Source organism: Dama dama, chromosome Y, assembly GCF_033118175.1.
Source record: "Dama dama isolate Ldn47 chromosome Y, ASM3311817v1, whole genome shotgun sequence".
Lineage (NCBI taxonomy): Eukaryota > Metazoa > Chordata > Mammalia > Artiodactyla > Cervidae > Dama > Dama dama.
In genome coordinates this window covers 14243923-14262422 of record NC_083715.1, presented here as the reverse complement: position 1 = coordinate 14262422, position 18500 = coordinate 14243923, and the positions used below count along the sequence as shown (strand labels likewise).

The 18500-nt window shown below is 54.7% G+C and overlaps 2 pseudogenes; both read left to right on the top strand.

Annotated features, from left to right (window-relative positions):
* The first annotated feature begins 5108 nt into the window (after positions 1-5108).
* Positions 5109-17345, top strand: LOC133053638 (testis-specific Y-encoded protein 1-like; annotated as a pseudogene).
* Positions 5271-12034, top strand: LOC133053521 (testis-specific Y-encoded protein 1-like; annotated as a pseudogene).
* Positions 17346-18500: the final 1155 nt, after the last annotated feature.

The following is an 18500-nucleotide window of genomic DNA, read 5'->3' as shown; positions in this document are numbered from 1 at the left end:
GGTCGGGGTGTGGGTGGATGCTTCAGCTGACGCATCCACCCCTGTCTCCCCTGTCTTCCTGAAGGGTTTAGGATATGTCATTTCACACCAGTGCACTGGTCCTGGGACTTTGAACGGGGAGCACCCAGCCACAGGCAGGACACCAGGAGCCTGAAATTTCTCAATTGGCTGTCAGGCCACAACTGCCCAGCATCGGACAGGATTGCTGAGGTGGGTTTGGTTTGGGCGTGTGCACAGTTGGCGATTGATATTGGAGCCCTTGGCTTCTCACGGGAGGGTTAGGGGCCTGGTCAGCCCTGGGCTGACCTTGCTGTTATTGCTATCAGATCATTGGCCAGGACGTGTGGGACGATCCCCTGAAGTACTAGCCCTGGGAGGAAATTTGTGCCACGAGGGGGAGGTGACAGAAACACAGGTGGTGAGGGGGTCTGCAGCCGGGCCCTGACGGGACATCCGTGTAGAGGCTGGGGCACTCTCCTTTCCCAGATGGAAATCCTCAGGCTCATGCAAGCTGGCTGGGGAGCCTGGGTTTGTCTCATGCACGTGGCAGGTGAGGGGCTGAGACTGGAGTCTTGGGGACTCAGTGTGGCCGTGAGTGAAGGAAGTCTCCCTCCAAGCAGCTGTAGTTGCAATGCCAGAATCCTCAGTGATTCTGCTCGAGGTAGGGTGAATGACATCTGTTTTTCAGAATCATCCTTCGGTCAATCGTGCTATCCCCGGCCTTCTGCTGCTCCGAAAGTTTGAGACTGTCAGGGTCCTTCCCTCCCACCACTGCTCCTGGGGTAGCCTATGACTTGAAAGGCATGCCCCATGGGCTGCCTGTGCACTTAGGTGCTGACTTTGGGGTTGTGTGTTAATTTCCACATCCAGCACTCACCATCTCACCGCCACCACGCAGCCCACGCTGGGACCGGCTTCAGGCCGGCTTGGGAAAATACGGAAGAGCTGCGGGACGAGGTGGACAGAGGGTCCCAATGGAAGGACATGGTGCCTACTGATGCCATTTCCCGCATTGCTGTGCACAGCCGTCTTCAGCTACTGAGAGACCTGTGTTCCCTGTTTATGTTTGAGTCCCCATGCAGAGCATGTGTGTGTATATACACTCGTGGTTTTGTGTCACCTGTGTTAATGTGGGTCTATGTGTGTGTGTGTGTGTGTGTGTGTGTGTTTCTTGCTCAGTGCAGATGTACAGATGAAGGTGTCAGGAGAGGAACTGCCAAGCGATGAGAAGAGGAGGCACGAGGCGTCACCAGAATGAGGGACATTGGTCGATCTATCTCTGCAGTGATCCTGTCCAGGGTGGGAAAGAGGAAAGGATGGCCAGTGATAAATCAGAGCTTGGCTCCCATGTGTGCAACTAGACCAAAAAGAAATACACGTTCACATTTTCTACCGTGTTATTTTGTGTATTTGGACCAGGTGGAGGGTTGGGTTGTTAGAGGATTCACCAAGGGCAAATCAGGTGGGGTGGGGATTTGAAACCACTGCCTGTGGACCCCTGAGTCTGTGACAGAGTGGGCCAGCTGATGGAAATGTTGGAAGAGGCTATGGCAGGACCCGGGTTGGTGAGGAGGATAAGGTCCTGTAGACAAGGGCAGAGACCCGAAGGAGGAGGAGGCACAGGAGAGCCTGCTGCCCTGGAGCCTTGTTCCACACACGTGAGAAGGATAAACTGGAGAAATCCTGGCTCGATGCTGCTCAGAATCAGCCCATCAGTCAGCATGCTCCCTCCCAAAGGAGCACACACAGGCACGATCGAACACTACATGTCATCTGTGCTGACGTAGGCTGTCCCTGCAAAACCCCAGGCAATCTAGCAGGCACAGGGTGTGAGCGTGGCATGCCATGAGGCACTTGCAACCTCCATGGCAGTGCCGAAAGGCGAGGAGAGCACATGTGGGGTGTACGTGTGTGTCACTCTGCTGGTGTGTGCCTCTGAGGCAGGGAAGTGGGAGGACGCAAGGATGGTGGGCTGGCTGCTTGTCCCAAGGGACCTTGGGATATTGGGAGACAAGGAGGGCCCTGGGGTCCGCACAGAGCCTGCGTGTTTTCCGTGGTCCTGCCAAAAGGTACCTCATGGTTCATGTGAACCCCCTGACGTGAATTCCTTCCCTCTTCTAGGGTCTTGCCCCTGGCTCTAAGGCCAGAGTGGCAAAAGTGACAGTCTGACCTTGAGGGTGGATTCTGGCAGTCTCGCTGGAGCAGAATCTCCGATTTGGTCTTAGGGAATCTGCACCAGGCGTCACTCAGAGGGAACCTACTTTCCAGGTGACCGTTTTCCATGTCCCTGGGCACAACTGGGGACTGCCTTCCTTGGCGCATGGGCTAAGTAGGCAAGCAGGGATGCCTGTCTTTCCAGAATCCACCTGGGCCTAATGAGAGCACCTGAAATAAAGGCCTGGAATTTATCAAATGATTGAGGCGTTGGGTGGGATCAAGCCCTCTGGGTGCACTTGATATAGAAATGGTAATTTCTGCCCAAGCGGGGCATGAGCCATGGGCTTAAAGGGCCAGTTTCCCAGCGTATCATCTGTTCGGGGACTCCATGAGCCTGGGTAGTAAGAAACTGAAGGGACTAGTTCTAGGGATGCCACCTTTCCTTTCTGGTCTCAGATCCCATGCTTTGTACTGGAAGAGAACCTGTAGATGCATGTGAACCTTCTTCACGACATTGTATCTGTCCCAGGCCTGCCACGGTCTCTTGGGGCTGTTGGAGCCTTGGGCATTTCATTGGCCTTCTCCAGCTACAGGGAGGGAGCGCTGGGGACACAGGGAGACAGGTGCACACAGAAAGCTCAGGAGATAAGGAGGACAGGGACCCTTAACCAGAAAGCTGTGGGCCCTAAGGGATATAGGCATGCAATGGGACACAGACTTGACAAGGCATGATGTAGAGAGGTGCACACCAAGAAAGCAGTTCTCCAAGTCAGCTGAGCCCAAAGGCCCTTGTTTTCTGGTTCCGTGAAGGAAAGCACACGTAATGGAATCATGCTAACATGACTGGGAATGTGAACTTGCCCAAGGTTATGGGAGAATATGGAACACAGGCACAAGTCACTCAGCTGTCCACACCGAGCACGTCCAGGCCTGCCAGACACTCTGCAGTTCCGTCCCTGTCATGAACAATGCCAGGATCTTGGTAAAATTGAACACAATTCACAGAGATAGAAGTGCAAGCTGACAGGATCAACGAGAAAGTGAAGGAAAATAACATGGACAAAGCATGTTGGGGGTTACCAAAATCCATGTTCCAAACATGTGTAAGTCTCCTCTCAGGGATGTGAGTGTGCATATTCGTGCAGAGAAACGCCTACCAGTACACTTGTGAGGGTGAACAGTCGGAAGACACCTAGCTAGGTGACGCAAGAAAGGACAGCAGAAACATTAACGGAACATAGACTCTTGCCAGTAGAAGCAGTGAAGCCAGGGAATCATGCCCTATGATCTCACTGAGTTAGCAAGTTCTCCATGGAAATAGACGCCTGCAGCCCGGACCTCTGCCAGAAAGGAGAGGCAGGAGGAAATCACCTGGGCATGATCGTTGAGTGCAGAGGAGCTGAGACACAGATTGGGCTGTAGTCCCAGGCACAGAAGCTGCGGTGGGTGAGCCAAAAGCCATTTGGACAAACAGCTATGAGGGTCTTGGCATCCTTCTTAAGTGCTGGGCATTCTTCCCAAGTCCTGGCAAGGAGCATGAGCACCCTTTGCCTTTTGTGTAAGGTTTTAGAGATACAGTGGCACTGGAGCATAAGGACCTGCTACCTGCAGAATCATCGAGTTTGAGACATCTCTCTTTGTACCATTTGCAGAACACAGATACCGCCTATGAGGACTGTAGGAAGGATGGCTTAGGTTGGTCGTCTTGCTGATACCAGCCCCACAGTTGTGGGCCACCGGGTAGGCTGGGATGTCTTCTCACCTGGAGAACAGAACCTCTTTGAAAGAGCCTGGATAGGGTAAACGGGCCATTGTGCAGGCCTCCGGCACTTGTGTGTCGTGGAACTCAACACGCTGGTGTCCTTAGCCTCTCACTGGTAGGCATTCCAGCAAGCTTCAGGGAGTTCCGTCATGCCAGCAGACCGTGACCCGTTTCTCCCTCAGCGCAAGGTGTGGCCGTGTCACCAGAGTCCTGTGCAGCATTCATGTCTGCCCAGTGAGGGAGGGAGGGTCGCCCGTCCCCTTCTGTGCTTCAGCAGTAACCACCCACGTGGGCTTTCCAGTTTGAGAGAGCACTCTCCAACCCTGTGGCCCAGAACAGTCTCATCTGCCATGGGTGCAACTCACTGAGGAGGAGAAGGGCTTACCTTCACTCCAAGGTGAAACGTCTCTTCTGAGCGCCGGTGTCCGGAGAATAGCAGAGGACCACAACACCGCTTAGAGGGTCAGAGACACACAGGCAGCATTCCCTTGTGCACAAACAGCAGGATCACCAGAATCAGTGACAGGCGAGAAGCAGAGACAAAGAGAGAGTTCTCTGCCCTATGGATCTGGTGCGCCTGAAGAGTGGAGGTCAAGTGTTGCAAGGGTTGGGGTTTGCACACACTCCGCTACCATCCAGACAGTAGCAGGATCCTGTCCCAGGAAGGATGGTATCCAGCCACCTTGCACTCCTGCCTAACCTTTAGATACTCTGGGAGAGCTCCTAGGGATGGGCGGTCCCATGGGACACAGCAGTGTTCTCTTTAGTTTGCAGAGTGAGAACACATGGCTTGAAATTCCAGAGGCCAATTAAATGCCAGCGCCTGCAGTAAGGCCTCCCTGAAGCCGAGTGGCGGACGTGGGGGTGCTGGAAGCCAGGAAGCGGGGAAGCCACCCTCTGGTCTAGAGGAGTTTCTCTCAGGATGCCGCCCAATACCCTCTCTGCCATTTGTCTCGATTTGACCCAGCAGCCTGAGCCTGTCTCAGAGCCTAGGGGGCCCGCGTGTTGGGCTGATCTCCGTGCACCTTGTCGTTGCCTCTCCAGAACCCCTTTCTTCAGCCTCTGGCCACCTGTCACACTCCAGGCCCCGCTTCCTGACCATTCCGCTCTAACCCCGCCGGAAAGAGCTAGCGAGCCACACCCGGTTACCTCAGCTGGCCCGCCATTGTGCACCACTTGCTGTGCTAGTATGTCCGGGCCCTTCACATCTGCCCCAGCTCGGGGTCACAGCCATGTCCCAGAGGAGCGTGAGAGGCGGCTGGAGGAAGGCAGGAGCATCCCGGGACTCCGGACCTTCTTAGCTGGGAGCCCGGGTGCTCAGGGGGCCGGGTCCATGGGGCCTGCCTTCGCGATGCCGTGCACGGCTGGACTTTGCAGCGACCAGCTGGCACAGCAGGCAAATAGGTCACCCTCTAAGTGGTGGAGGCAGTGGAGGACAGCGGGAGGGCCCTGGTGGGGGGAGACGAGGCGGGTATCTGGCAGGTGTGCCAGCTGCTGGTGGAAGACGTCATGGAGAAGGTGGAGGTTGTGGCAGATGAGGAGTGGGATCAGGGGTCTCCCAGGAGCTGGAGGAGAAGACGGTGGAGGAGCAGGGCATGGAAGAACCTGGGGGACTGAAAGAGCGGCCGGCGCCAAATGCACTACAGGCACTGACCGCCCTGCAGTTGGAAGTGAGCTCCCTGAATGAGCAAAACCGTCGGGCCTCTGCTCGCTTCATGGGCGTGAACCATCTAAGGAGGAAGCGTCACTTGGCTCGGAGAAGCACCATCCTCCAGGTCATCCCTGGCTTCGGGGCCAAAGCTGTATCGTTCCTTCTGCTCCTAGGTGTTTGCCTGTCGGGAAGAGGAGGAGGAGGTGGAGCAGAAGCAGGAGCATGTGCAGGAGTGGGGGTGTGTGGGTGTGTGGCGAGGGCAGAGGTAGGGTGTTCCAGGCCGAAGACGGAAGTGTGGTCCTGGGAATTGGTAGGTTCCAAAGGCACGGCAGAGGAGTGTCTGGTCAGAGCCACACCTAGAAGTTTCACAGCCAGGACTCAGGGTTTCCTCTTGAGGCCTGCATCTGAGGAGAATCAGATGCAGGGCCTCTAGGTCAGGATGACCAGAGAGAGTACACTAGTACAGCAACTGCAGACATTTATCTTGTAAATGTGGATGATCCCTGGAAATGGCAGAGACATGGCAATCTCCTGCCCACACACACACACACACACACACACACACACACCCAGCGATACACACACATTGAGACACACACAGAAACACACACACACCCCAGTTTCTTCCAGATACGGTAGTCACAAGGACTGCAAGTCCTAACAATGTTACCAGTGACATGCTACTACCCAGCAAACACGGGCGAGAAGGCGGTTAGGAGAGATGAGAATTAGCCCCTGCCTTTGGGTTGCAGACCGCCTGAACTGCAGAACAGCACAGGGAACCCAGAGCCGCGAGCAGGTCTGATGGTATGGCAGGGCCTGAAGATGTGATTCGTGAAAAGGCAAGCGCGGGTGCCCAGCATCCTTGCAGATACCTGTTCCAGTGTCCTTCTCCAGGCCAGACTAGGGCTGTTGCCCCTGGCTTTTCTTGGCCCGGAATGTGGCCTGATTGTCTCCTTGACACAAAGCAGATTATGAACCACACTCAAGTGTCAATTATAATCAGCGCCCAGGGTGAAGATTTTCTTAGGTACACGATCGACTTGAAGGTCAGTGAGGGAGGCTGAGGATGGGTGGGTATGGCACTTGACAGGGAGGTGGGGGATGGTGTTATCCATGGGCCTGTACTGTGAGACTTTGCAGAGGTGTTCTGGAGGCTGTTAATACCCGCATGGTAGGCAAGCAGAGGCCCCTCGATGCTTGCACATTTTCCCTCCTCCCTGTGCTGGCAGATGCAGGTGCGGAGACAACCACGGTCCCTCTGCAAACTGGTCTTCTCGTTTTGTGACAATCTGTACTTCTGCAACATGGTGATTGTTAAGGAATATTACCTTGACATCACTGGTAAACGGGGCTCATAGAGTGGTGAGTGTTGGTACCCAAGGGGGCCTGGGTCGGGTTGTCGGTGGATGCTTCAGCTGCCGAATCCGCCCCTGTCTCCCATGTCTTCCGAAAGGGTATAGGGCATGTCGTTCCACACCAGTGCACTCGTCCTGGGTCTTTGAACGGGGAGCACCCAGCCACTGGCAGGACACCAGGAGCCTGAACTTTCTCAATTGGCTGTCAGGCCACAACTGCCCAGCATCGGACAGGATTGCTGAGGTGGGTTTCGTTTGGGCGTGTGCACAGTTGGCGATTGATATTGGAGCCCTTGGCTTCTCACGGGAGGGTTAGGGGCCTGGTCAGCCCTGGGCTGACCTTGCTGTTATTGCTATCAGATATTGGCCAGGACGTGTGGGACGATCCCCTGAAGTACTAGCCCAGGGAGGAAATTTGTGCCACGAGGGGGAGGTGACAGAAACACAGGTGGTGAGGGGGTCTGCAGCGGGGCCCTGACGGGACATCCGTGTAGAGGCTGGGGCACTTTCCTTTCCCAGATGGAAATCCTCAGGTTCATGCAAGCTGGCTGGGGAGCCTGGGTTTGTCTCATGCACGTGGCAGGTGACGGGCTGAGACTGGAGTCTTGGGGACTCGGTGTGGCCGTGAGTGAAGGAAGTCTCCCTCCAAGCAGCTGTGGTTGCAATGGCAGAATCCTCACTGATTCTGCTCGAGGCAGGGTGAATGACGTCTGTTTTTCAGAATCATCCTTCGGTCAATCGTGCTATCCCTGGCCTTCTGCTGCTCTGAAAGTTTGAGACTGTCTGGGTCCTTCCCTCCCACCACTGCTCCTGGGGTAGCCTATGACTTGAACGGCATGCTCCATGGGCTGCCTGTGCACTTAGGTGCTGACTTTGGGGTCGTGTGTTAATTTCCACATCCAGCACTCACCATCTCACCGCCACCACGCAGGCCACGCTGGTACCGGCTTCAGGCCGGCTTGGGAAAATACGGAAGAGCTGCGGGACGAGGTGGACAGAGGGCCCCAATGGAAGGACATGGTGCCTACTGATGCCATTTCCCACATTGCTGTGCACAGCCGTCTTCAGCTACTGAGAGACCTGTGTTCCCTGTTTATGTTTGAGTCCCCATGCAGAGCATGTGTGTGTATATACACTCGTGGTTTTGTGTCACCTGTGTTAATGTGGGTCTATGTGTGTGTGTGTGTGTGTGTGTGTGTGTGTGTTTCTTGCTCAGTGCAAATGTTCAGATAAAGGTGTCAGGAGAGGAACTTCCAAGCGATGAGAAGTGGCGGCACGAGGCATCACCAGAATGATGGACATTGGTCGACCTATCTCTGCAGTGATCCTGTCCAGGGTGGGAAGGAGGAAACGATGGGCAGTGATAAATCAGAGCTTGGCTCCCATGTGTGCAACTAGACCAAAAAGAAATACACGTTCATATTTTCTACCGTGTTATTTTGTGTGTTTGGACCAGGTGGAGGGTTGGGTGGTTAGAGGATTCACCAAGGGCAAATCAGGTGGCGTGGGGATTTGAAACCACTGCCTGTGGACCCCTGAGTCTGTGCCAGAGTGGGCCAGCTGATGGAAATGTTGGAAGAGGCTATGGCAGGACCCGGGGTGGTGAGGAGGTTATGGTCCTGTAGAGAAGGGCAGAGACCCGAAGGAGGAGGAGGCACAGGAGAGCCTGCTGCCCTGGAGCCTTGTTCCACACACGTGAGAAGGATACACTGGAGAAATCCTGGCTCGATGCTGCTCAGAATCAGCCCATCAGTCAGCACGCTCCCTCCCAAAGGAGCACACACAGGCACGATCGAACACTACATGTCATCTGTGCTGACGTAGGCAGTCCGTGCGAAACCCCAGGCAATCTAGCAGGCACAGGGTGTGAGCGTGGCATGCCATGAGGCACTTGCAACCTCCATGGCAGTGCAGAAAGGCGAGGAGAGCACATGTGGGGTGTACGTGTGTGTCACTCTGCTGGTGTGTGCCTCTGAGGCAGGGAAGTGGGAGGACGCAAGGATGGTGGGCTGGCTGCTTGTCCCAAGGGACCGTGGGACAGTGGGAGACAAGGAGGGCCCTGGGGTCCGCACAGAGCCTGTGTGTTTTCCATGGTCCTGCCAAAAGGTACCTCATGGTTCGTGTGAACCCCCTGACGTGAATTCCTTCCCTCTTCTAGGGTCTTGCCCCTGGCTCTAAGGCCAGAGTGGCAAAAGTGACAGTCTGACCTTGAGGGTTTATTCTGGCAGTCTCGCTGGAGCAGAATCTCCGATTTGGTCTTAGGGAATCTGCACCAGGCGTCACTCAGAGGGAACCTACTTTCCAGGTGACCGTTTACCATGTCCCTGGGCACAACTGGGGACTGCCTTCCTTGGCACATGGGCTACGTAGGCAAGCAGGGATGCCTGTCTTTCCAGAATCCACCTGGGCCTAATGAGAGCACCTGAAATAAAGGCCTGGAATTTATCAAATGATTGAGGCGTTGGGTGGGATCAAGCCCTCTGGGTGCACTTGAGATAGAAATGCTAATTTCTGCCCAAGCTGGGCATGAGCCATGGGCTTAAAGGGCCAGTTTCCCAGGGTATCATCTGTTCGGGGACTCCATGAGTCTGGGTAGTAGGAAACTGAAGGGACTAGATCTAGGGATGCCACCTTTCCTTTCTGGTCTCAGATCCCATGCTTTGTACTGGAAGAGAACCTGTAGATGCATGTGCACCTTCTTCACGACATTGTATCTGTGCCAGGCCTGCCACGGTCTCTTGGGGCTGTTTGAGCCTTGGGCATTTCATTGGCCTTCTCCAGCTACAGGGAGGGAGCGCTGGGGGCAAAGGTGGACAGGTGCACACAGAAAGCTCAGGAGGTAAAGAGGACAGGGACCCTTAACCAGAACGCTGTGGGCCCTAAAGGATATAGGCATGCAATGGGACACAGACTTGACAAGGCATGATGTAGAGAGGTGCACACCAAGAAAGCAATTCTCCAAGTCAGTTGAGCCCAAAGGCCCTTGTTTTTTCGTTCCGTGAAGGAAAGCCCATGTAATGGAATCATGCTAACATGACTGGGAATGTGAACCTGCCCAAGTTTATGGGAGAATATGGAACACAGGTACAAGTCACTCAGCTGTCCACTCCGAGCACTTCCAGGCCTGCCAGACACTCTGCAGGTCCGTCCCTGTCATGAACAATGCCAGGATCTTGGTAAAGTTGAACACAAGTCACAGAGATAGAAGTGCAAGCTGACAGGATCAACGAGCAAGTGAAGGAAAATAACATGGACAAAGCATGTTGGGAGCTTAGCAAAATCCATGTTCCGCACATGTGTAAGTCTCCTCTCAGGGATGTGAGTGTGGACATGTGGACATGTGTGCATATTCGTGCAGAGAAACGCCTACCAGTACACTTGTGAGGGTGAACAGTCGGAAGAAACCTAGCTAGGTGATGCAAGAAAGGACAGCAGAAACATTAAAGGAACATAGACTCTTGCCAGTGGAAGCAGTGAAGCCAGGGAATCATGCCCTATGATCTCACTGAGTTAGCAAGTTCTCCATGGAAATAGACGCCTGCAGCCCGGACCTCTGCCAGAAAGGAGAGGCAGGAGGAAATCACCTGGGCATGATCGTTGAGCGCAGAGGAGCTGAGACACAGATTGGGCTGTAGTCCCAGGCACAGAAGCTGCGGTGGGTGAGCCAAAAGCCATTTGGACAAACAGCTATGAGGGTCTTGGCATCCTTCTTAAGTGCTGGGCATTCTTCCCAAGTCCTGGCAAGGAGCAAGAGCACCCTTTGCCTTTTGTGTAAGGTTTTAGAGATACAGTGGCACTGGAGCATAAGGACCTGCTACCTGCAGAATCATCGAGTTTGAGACATCTCTCTTTTTACCATTTGCAGAACACAGATACCGCCTATGAGGACTATAGGAAGGATGGCTTAGGTTGGTCATCTTGCTGATACCAGCCCCACAGTTGTGGGCCACCGGGTCGGCTGGCATGTCTTCTCACCTGGAGAACAGAACCTCTTTGAAAGAGCCTGGATAGGGTAAACGGGCCATTGTGCAGGCCTCCGGCACTTGTGTGTCGTGGAACTCAACACGCTGGTGTCCTGAGCTTCTCACTGGTAGGCATTCCAGCAAGCTTCAGGGAGTACCGTCAAGCCAGCAGACCGTGACCAGTTTCTCCCTTAGCGCAAGGTGTGGCCGTGTCACCAGAGTCCTGTGCACCATTCATGTCTGCCCAGTGAGGGAGGGAGGGTCGCCCGTCCCCTTCTGCGCTTCAGCAGTAACCACCCACGTGGGCTTTCCAGTTTGAGAGAGCACTCTCCGACCCTGTGGCCCAGAACAGTCTCATCTGCCATGGGTGCAACTCACTGAGGAGGAGAAGGGCTTACCTTCACTCCAAGGTGAAACATCTCTTCTGAGCGCAGGTGTCCGGAGAATAGCAGAGGACCACAACACCGCTTAGAGGGTCAGAGACACACAGGCAGCATTCCCTTGTGTACAAACAGCAGGATCACCAGAATCAGTGACAGGCGAGAAGCAGAGACAAAGAGAGAGTTCTCTGCCCTATGGATCTGGTGCGCCTGAAGAGTGGAGGTCAAGTGTTGCAAGGGTTGGGGTTTGCACACACTCCCCTACCATTCAGACAGTAGCAGGATCCTGTCCCAGGAAGGAAGGTATCCAGCCACTTTGCACCCCTGCCTAACCTTTAGATACTCTGGGAGAGCTCGTAGGGATGGGCGGTCCCATGGGACACAGCAGTGTGCTCTTTAGATTGCAGAGTGAGAACACATGGCTTGAAATTCCAGAGGCCAATTAAATGCCAGCTCCTGCAGTAAGGCCAGATGAAATAGCCATGCCCTCCCTGAAGCCGAGTGGCGGACGTGGGGGTGCTGGAAGCCAGGAAGCGGGGAAGCCACCCTCTGGTCTAGAGGAGTTTCTCTCAGGATGCCGCCCAATACCCTCTCTGCCATTTGTCTCGATTTGACCCAGCAGCCTGAGCCTGTCTCAGAGCCTAGGGGGCCCGCGTGTTGGGCTGATCTCCGTGCACCCTGTCGTTGCCTCTCCAGAACCCCTTTCTTCAGCCTCTGGCCACCTGTCACACTCCAGGCCCCGCTTCCTGACCATTCCGCTCTAACCCCGCCGGAAAGAGCTAGCGAGCCACACCCAGTTACCTCAGCTGGCCCGCCGTTGTGCAGCACTTGCTGTGCTATTATGTCCGGGCCCTTCACATCTGCCCCAGCTCGGGGTCACAGCCATGTCCCAGAGGAGCATGAGAGGCGGCTGGAGGAAGGCAGGAGCATCCCGGGACTCCGGACCTTCTTAGCTGGGAGCCCGGGTTCTCAGGGGGCAGTGTCCATGGGGCCTGTTTTCGTGATGCCGTTCACGGCTGGACTTTGCAGCGACCAGCTGGCACAGCAGGTGAAGAGGTCACCCTCTAAGTGGTGGAGGCAGTGGAGGACAGCGGGAGGGCCCTGGTGGGGGGAGACGAGGCGGGTATCTGGCAGGTGTGCCAGCTGCTGGCGGAAGACGTCATGGAGGAGGTGGAGGTTGTGGCAGATGAGGAGTGGGATCAGGGGTCTCCCAGGAGCTGGAGGAGAAGACGGTGGAGGAGCAGGGCCTGGAAGAACCTGGAGGACTGAAAGAGCGGCCGGCACCAAATACGCTACAGGCACTGACCGCCCTGCAGTTGGAAATGAGCTCCCTGAATGAGCAAAACCGTCGGGCCTCTGTTCGCTTTATGCGCGTGAACCATCTAAGGAGGAAGCGTCACTTGGCTCGAAGAAGCGCCATCCTCCAGGTCATCCCTGCCTTCTGGGCCAAAGCTGTATCCTTCCTTGTGCTCCTAGGTGTTTGCCTGTCGGGAAGATTAGGAGGAGGTGGAGCAGAAGCAGGAGCATGTGCAGGAGAGGGGGCGTGTGGGTGTGTGGCGAGGGCAGAGGTAGGGTGCTCCAGGCCGATGACGGAAGTGTGGTCCTGGGAATTGGTAGGTTCCAAAGGCACAGCGGAGGAGTATCTGGTCAGAGCCACACCTAGAAGTTTCACAGCCATGACTCAGGGTTTCCCCTTGAGGCCTGCATCTGAGGAGAATCAGTACCCAGGGCCTCTAGGTCACGATGACCAGAGAGAGTACACTAGTACAGCAACTGCAGACATTTATCTTGTAAATGTGGATGATCCCTGGAAATTGCAGAGACATGGCAGTCTCCTGCCCTCGCACACACACACACACACACAGACACAGACACACAGAGATACACACACATTGAGACACACACAGAAACACACACACACCCCAGTTTCTTCCAGATATGGTAGTCACAAGGACTGCAAGTCCTAACAATGTTACCAGTGACATGTTACTACCCAGCAAACACGGGCGAGAAGGCGGTTAGGAGAGATGAGAATTAGCCCCTGCCTTTGGGTTGCAGACCACCTGAGCTGCAGAACAGCACAGGGAACCCAGAGCCACGAGCAGGTCTGATGGTATGGCAGGGCCTGAAATGTGAGTCGTGAAAAGGCAAGCGCGAGTGCCCAGCATCCTTGCAGATGCCTGTTCCAGTGTCCTTCTCCAGGCAAGACTAGGGCTGTTGCCCCTGGCTCTTCTTGGCCAGGAATGTGGCCTGATTGTCTCCTTGACACAAAGCAGATTATGAACCACACTCAAGTGTCAATCATAATCAGCGCCCAGGATGAAGATTTTCTTAGGTACACGATCGACTTGAAGGTCAGTGAGGGAGGCTGAGGATGGGTGGGTATGGCACTTGACAGGGAGGTGGGCGATGGTGTTATCCATGGGCCTGTACTGTGAGACTTTGCAGCGGCGTCATGGAGGCTGTTAAGGCCCGCAAGGTAGGCAAGCAGAGGCCCCTCGATGCTTGCACATTTTCCTTCCTCCCTGTGCTGGCAGATGCAGGTGCGGAGACAAGCAAGGTGCCTCTGCAAACTGGTCTTTTGGTTTTGGGACAATCTGTACATCTGCAACATGGTGATTGTTATGGAATATTACCTTGACATCACTGGTAAACGGGGCTCATAGAGTGGTGAGTGTTGGTACCCAAGGGGGCCTGGGTTGGGGTGAGGGTGGATGATTCAGCTGCCGCATCCGCCCCTGTCTCCCCTGTCTCCCTAAAGGGTATAGGGCATGTCATTCCACACCAGTGCACTGGTCCTGGGACTTTGAACGGGGAGCACCCAGCTGCAGGCAGGACACCAGGAGCCTGAAATTTCTCAATTGGCTGTCAGGCCACAACTGCCCAAGATTGGAAAGGATTGCTGAGGTGGGTTTGTTTTGGGAGTGTGCACAGTTGGCGATTGATATTGGAGCCCTTGGCTTCTCACGGGAGGGTTAGGGGCCTGGTTAGCCCTGGGCTGACCTTGCTGTTATTGCCATCAGATCATTGGCCAGGACGTGTGGGACGATCCCCTGAAGTACTAGCCCAGGGAGGAAATTTGTGCCACGAGGGGGAGGTGACAGAAACACAGGTGGTGAGGGGGTCTGCAGCGGGGCCCTGACGGGACATCCGTGTAGAGGCTGGGGCACTTTCCTTTCCCAGATGGAAATCCTCAGGTTCATGCAAGCTGGCTGGGGAGCCTGGGTTTGTCTCATGCACGTGGCAGGTGACGGGCTGAGACTGGAGTCTTGGGGACTCGGTGTGGCCGTGAGTGAAGGAAGTCTCCCTCCAAGCATCTGTGGTTGCAATGGCAGAATCCTCAGTGATTCTGCTCGAGGCAGGGCGAATGACGTCTGTTTTTCAGAATCATCCTTCGGTCAATCGTGCTATCCCTGGCCTTCTGCTGCTCTGAAAGTTTGAGACTGTCTGGGTCCTTCCCTCCCACCACTGCTCCTGGGGTAGCCTATGACTTGAACGGCATGCTCCATGGGCTGCCTGTGCACTTAGGTGCTGACTTTGGGGTCGTGTGTTAATTTCCACATCCAGCACTCACCATCTCACCGCCACCACGCAGGCCACGCTGGTACCGGCTTCAGGCCGGCTTGGGAAAATACGGAAGAGCTGCGGGACGAGGTGGACAGAGGGCCCCAATGGAAGGACATGGTGCCTACTGATGCCATTTCCCACATTGCTGTGCACAGCCGTCTTCAGCTACTGAGAGACCTATGTTCCCTGTTTATGTTTGAGTCCCCATGCAGAGCATGTGTGTGTATATACACTCGTGGTTTTGTGTCACCTGTGTTAATGTGGGTCTATGTGTGTGTGTGTGTGTGTGTGTGTGTGTGTGTGTTTCTTGCTCAGTGCAAATGTTCAGATAAAGGTGTCAGGAGAGGAACTTCCAAGCGATGAGAAGTCGCGGCACGAGGCATCACCAGAATGATGGACATTGGTCGACCTATCTCTGCAGTGATCCTGTCCAGGGTGGGAAGGAGGAAACGATGGGCAGTGATAAATCAGAGCTTGGCTCCCATGTGTGCAACTAGACCAAAAAGAAATACACGTTCATATTTTCTAACGTGTTATTTTGTGTGTTTGGACCAGGTGGAGGGTTGGGTGGTTAGAGGATTCACCAAGGGCAAATCAGGTGGCGTGGGGATTTGAAACCACTGCCTGTGGACCCCTGAGTCTGTGCCAGAGTGGGCCAGCTGATGGAAATGTTGGAAGAGGCTATGGCAGGACCCGGGGTGGTGAGGAGGTTAAGGTCCTGTAGACAAGGGCAGAGACCCGAAGGAGGAGGAGGCACAGGAGAGCCTGCTGCCCTGGAGCCTTGTTCCACACACGTGAGAAGGATACACTGGAGAAATCCTGGCTCGATGCTGCTCAGAATCAGCCCATCAGTCAGCACGCTCCCTCCCAAAGGAGCACACACAGGCACGATCGAACACTACATGTCATCTGTGCTGACGTAGGCAGTCCGTGCGAAACCCCAGGCAATCTAGCAGGCACAGGGTGTGAGCGTGGCATGCCATGAGGCACTTGCAACCTCCATGGCAGTGCAGAAAGGCGAGGAGAGCACATGTGGGGTGTACGTGTGTGTCACTCTGCTGGTGTGTGCCTCTGAGGCAGGGAAGTGGGAGGACGCAAGGATGGTGGGCTGGCTGCTTGTCCCAAGGGACCATGGGACAGTGGGAGACAAGGAGGGCCCTGGGGTCCGCACAGAGCCTGTGTGTTTTCCATGGTCCTGCCAAAAGGTACCTCATGGTTCGTGTGAACCCCCTGACGTGAATTCCTTCCCTCTTCTAGGGTCTTGCCCCTGGCTCTAAGGCCAGAGTGGCAAAAGTGACAGTCTGACCTTGAGGGTGGATTCTGGCAGTCTCGCTGGAGCAGAATCTCCGATTTGGTCTTAGGGAATCTGCACCAGGCGTCACTCAGAGGGAACCTACTTTCCAGGTGACCGTTTACCATGTCCCTGGGCACAACTGGGGACTGCCTTCCTTGGCACATGGGCTACATAGGCAAGCAGGGATGCCTGTCTTTCCAGAATCCACCTGGGCCTAATGAGAGCACCTGAAATAAAGGCCTGGAATTTATCAAATGATTGAGGCGTTGGGTGGGATCAAGCCCTCTGGGTGCACTTGAGATAGAAATGGTAATTTCTGCCCAAGCTGGGCATGAGCCATGGGCTTAAAGGGCCAGTTTCCCAGGGTATCATCTGTTCGGGGACTCCATGAGTCTGGGTAGTAGGAAACTGAAGGGACTAGATCTAGGGATGCCACCTTTCCTTTCTGGTCTCAGATCCCATGCTTTGTACTGGAAGAGAACCTGTAGATGCATGTGCACCTTCTTCACGACATTGTATCTGTGCCAGGCCTGCCACGGTCTCTTGGGGCTGTTTGAGCCTTGGGCATTTCATTGGCCTTCTCCAGCTACAGGGAGGGAGCGCTGGGGGCAAAGGTGGACAGGTGCACACAGAAAGCTCAGGAGGTAAAGAGGACAGGGACCCTTAACCAGAACGCTGTGGGCCCTAAAGGATATAGGCATGCAATGGGACACAGACTTGACAAGGCATGATGTAGAGAGGTGCACACCAAGAAAGCAATTCTCCAAGTCAGTTGAGCCCAAAGGCCCTTGTTTTTTCATTCCGTGAAGGAAAGCCCATGTAATGGAATCATGCTAACATGACTGGGAATGTGAACCTGCCCAAGTTTATGGGAGAATATGGAACACAGGTACAAGTCACTCAGCTGTCCACTCCGAGCACTTCCAGGCCTGCCAGACGCTCTGCAGGTCCATCCCTGTCATGAACAATGCCAGGATCTTGGTAAAGTTGAACACAAGTCACAGAGATAGAAGTGCAAGCTGACAGGATCAACGAGCAAGTGAAGGAAAATAACATGGACAAAGCATGTTGGGGGCTTAGCAAAATCCATGTTCCGCACATGTGTAAGTCTCCTCTCAGGGATGTGAGTGTGGACATGTGGACCTGTGTGCATATTCGTGCAGAGAAACGCCTACCAGTACACTTGTGAGGGTGAACAGTCGGAAGAAACCTAGCTAGGTGATGCAAGAAAGGACAGCAGAAACATTAACGGAACATAGACTCTTGCCAGTGGAAGCAGTGAAGCCAGGGAATCATGCCCTATGATCTCACTGAGTTAGCAAGTTCTCCATGGAAATAGACGCCTGCAGCCCGGACCTCTGCCAGAAAGGAGAGGCAGGAAGAAATCACCTGGGCATGATCGTTGAGCGCAGAGGAGCTGAGACACAGATTGGGCTGTAGTCCCAGGCACAGAAGCTGCGGTGGGTGAGCCAAAAGCCATTTGGACAAACAGCTATGAGGGTCTTGGCATCCTTCTTAAGTGCTGGGCATTCTTCCCAAGTCCTGGCAAGGAGCATGAGCACCCTTTACCTTTTGTGTAAGGTTTTAGAGATACAGTGGCACTGGAGCATAAGGACCTGCTACCTGCAGAATCATCGAGTGTGAGACATCTCTCTTTTTACCATTTGCAGAACACAGATACCGCCTATGAGGACTATAGGAAGGATGGCTTAGGTTGGTCATCTTGCTGATACCAGCCCCACAGTTGTGGGCCACCGGGTCGGCTGGCATGTCTTCTCACCTGGAGAACAGAACCTCTTTGAAAGAGCCTGGATAGGGTAAACGGGCCATTGTGCAGGCCTCCGGCACTTGTGTGTCGTGGAACTCAACACGCTGGTGTCCTGAGCTTCTCACTGGTAGGCATTCCAGCAAGCTTCAGGGAGTACCGTCAAGCCAGCAGACCGTGACCAGTTTCTCCCTTAGCGCTAGGTGTGGCCGTGTCACCAGAGTCCTGTGCACCATTCATGTCTGCCCAGTGAGGGAGGGAGGGTCGCCCGTCCCCTTCTGTGCTTCAGCAGTAACCACCCACGTGGGCTTTCCAGTTTGAGAGAGCACTCTCCGACCCTGTGGCCCAGAACAGTCTCATCTGCCATGGGTGCAACTCACTGAGGAGGAGAAGGGCTTACCTTCACTCCAAGGTGAAACATCTCTTCTGAGCGCAGGTGTCCGGAGAATAGCAGAGGACCACAACACCGCTTAGAGGGTCAGAGACACACAGGCAGCATTCCCTTGTGCACAAACAGCAGGATCACCAGAATCAGTGACAGGCGAGAAGCAGAGACAAAGAGAGAGTTCTCTGCCCTATGGATCTGGTGCGCCTGAAGAGTGGA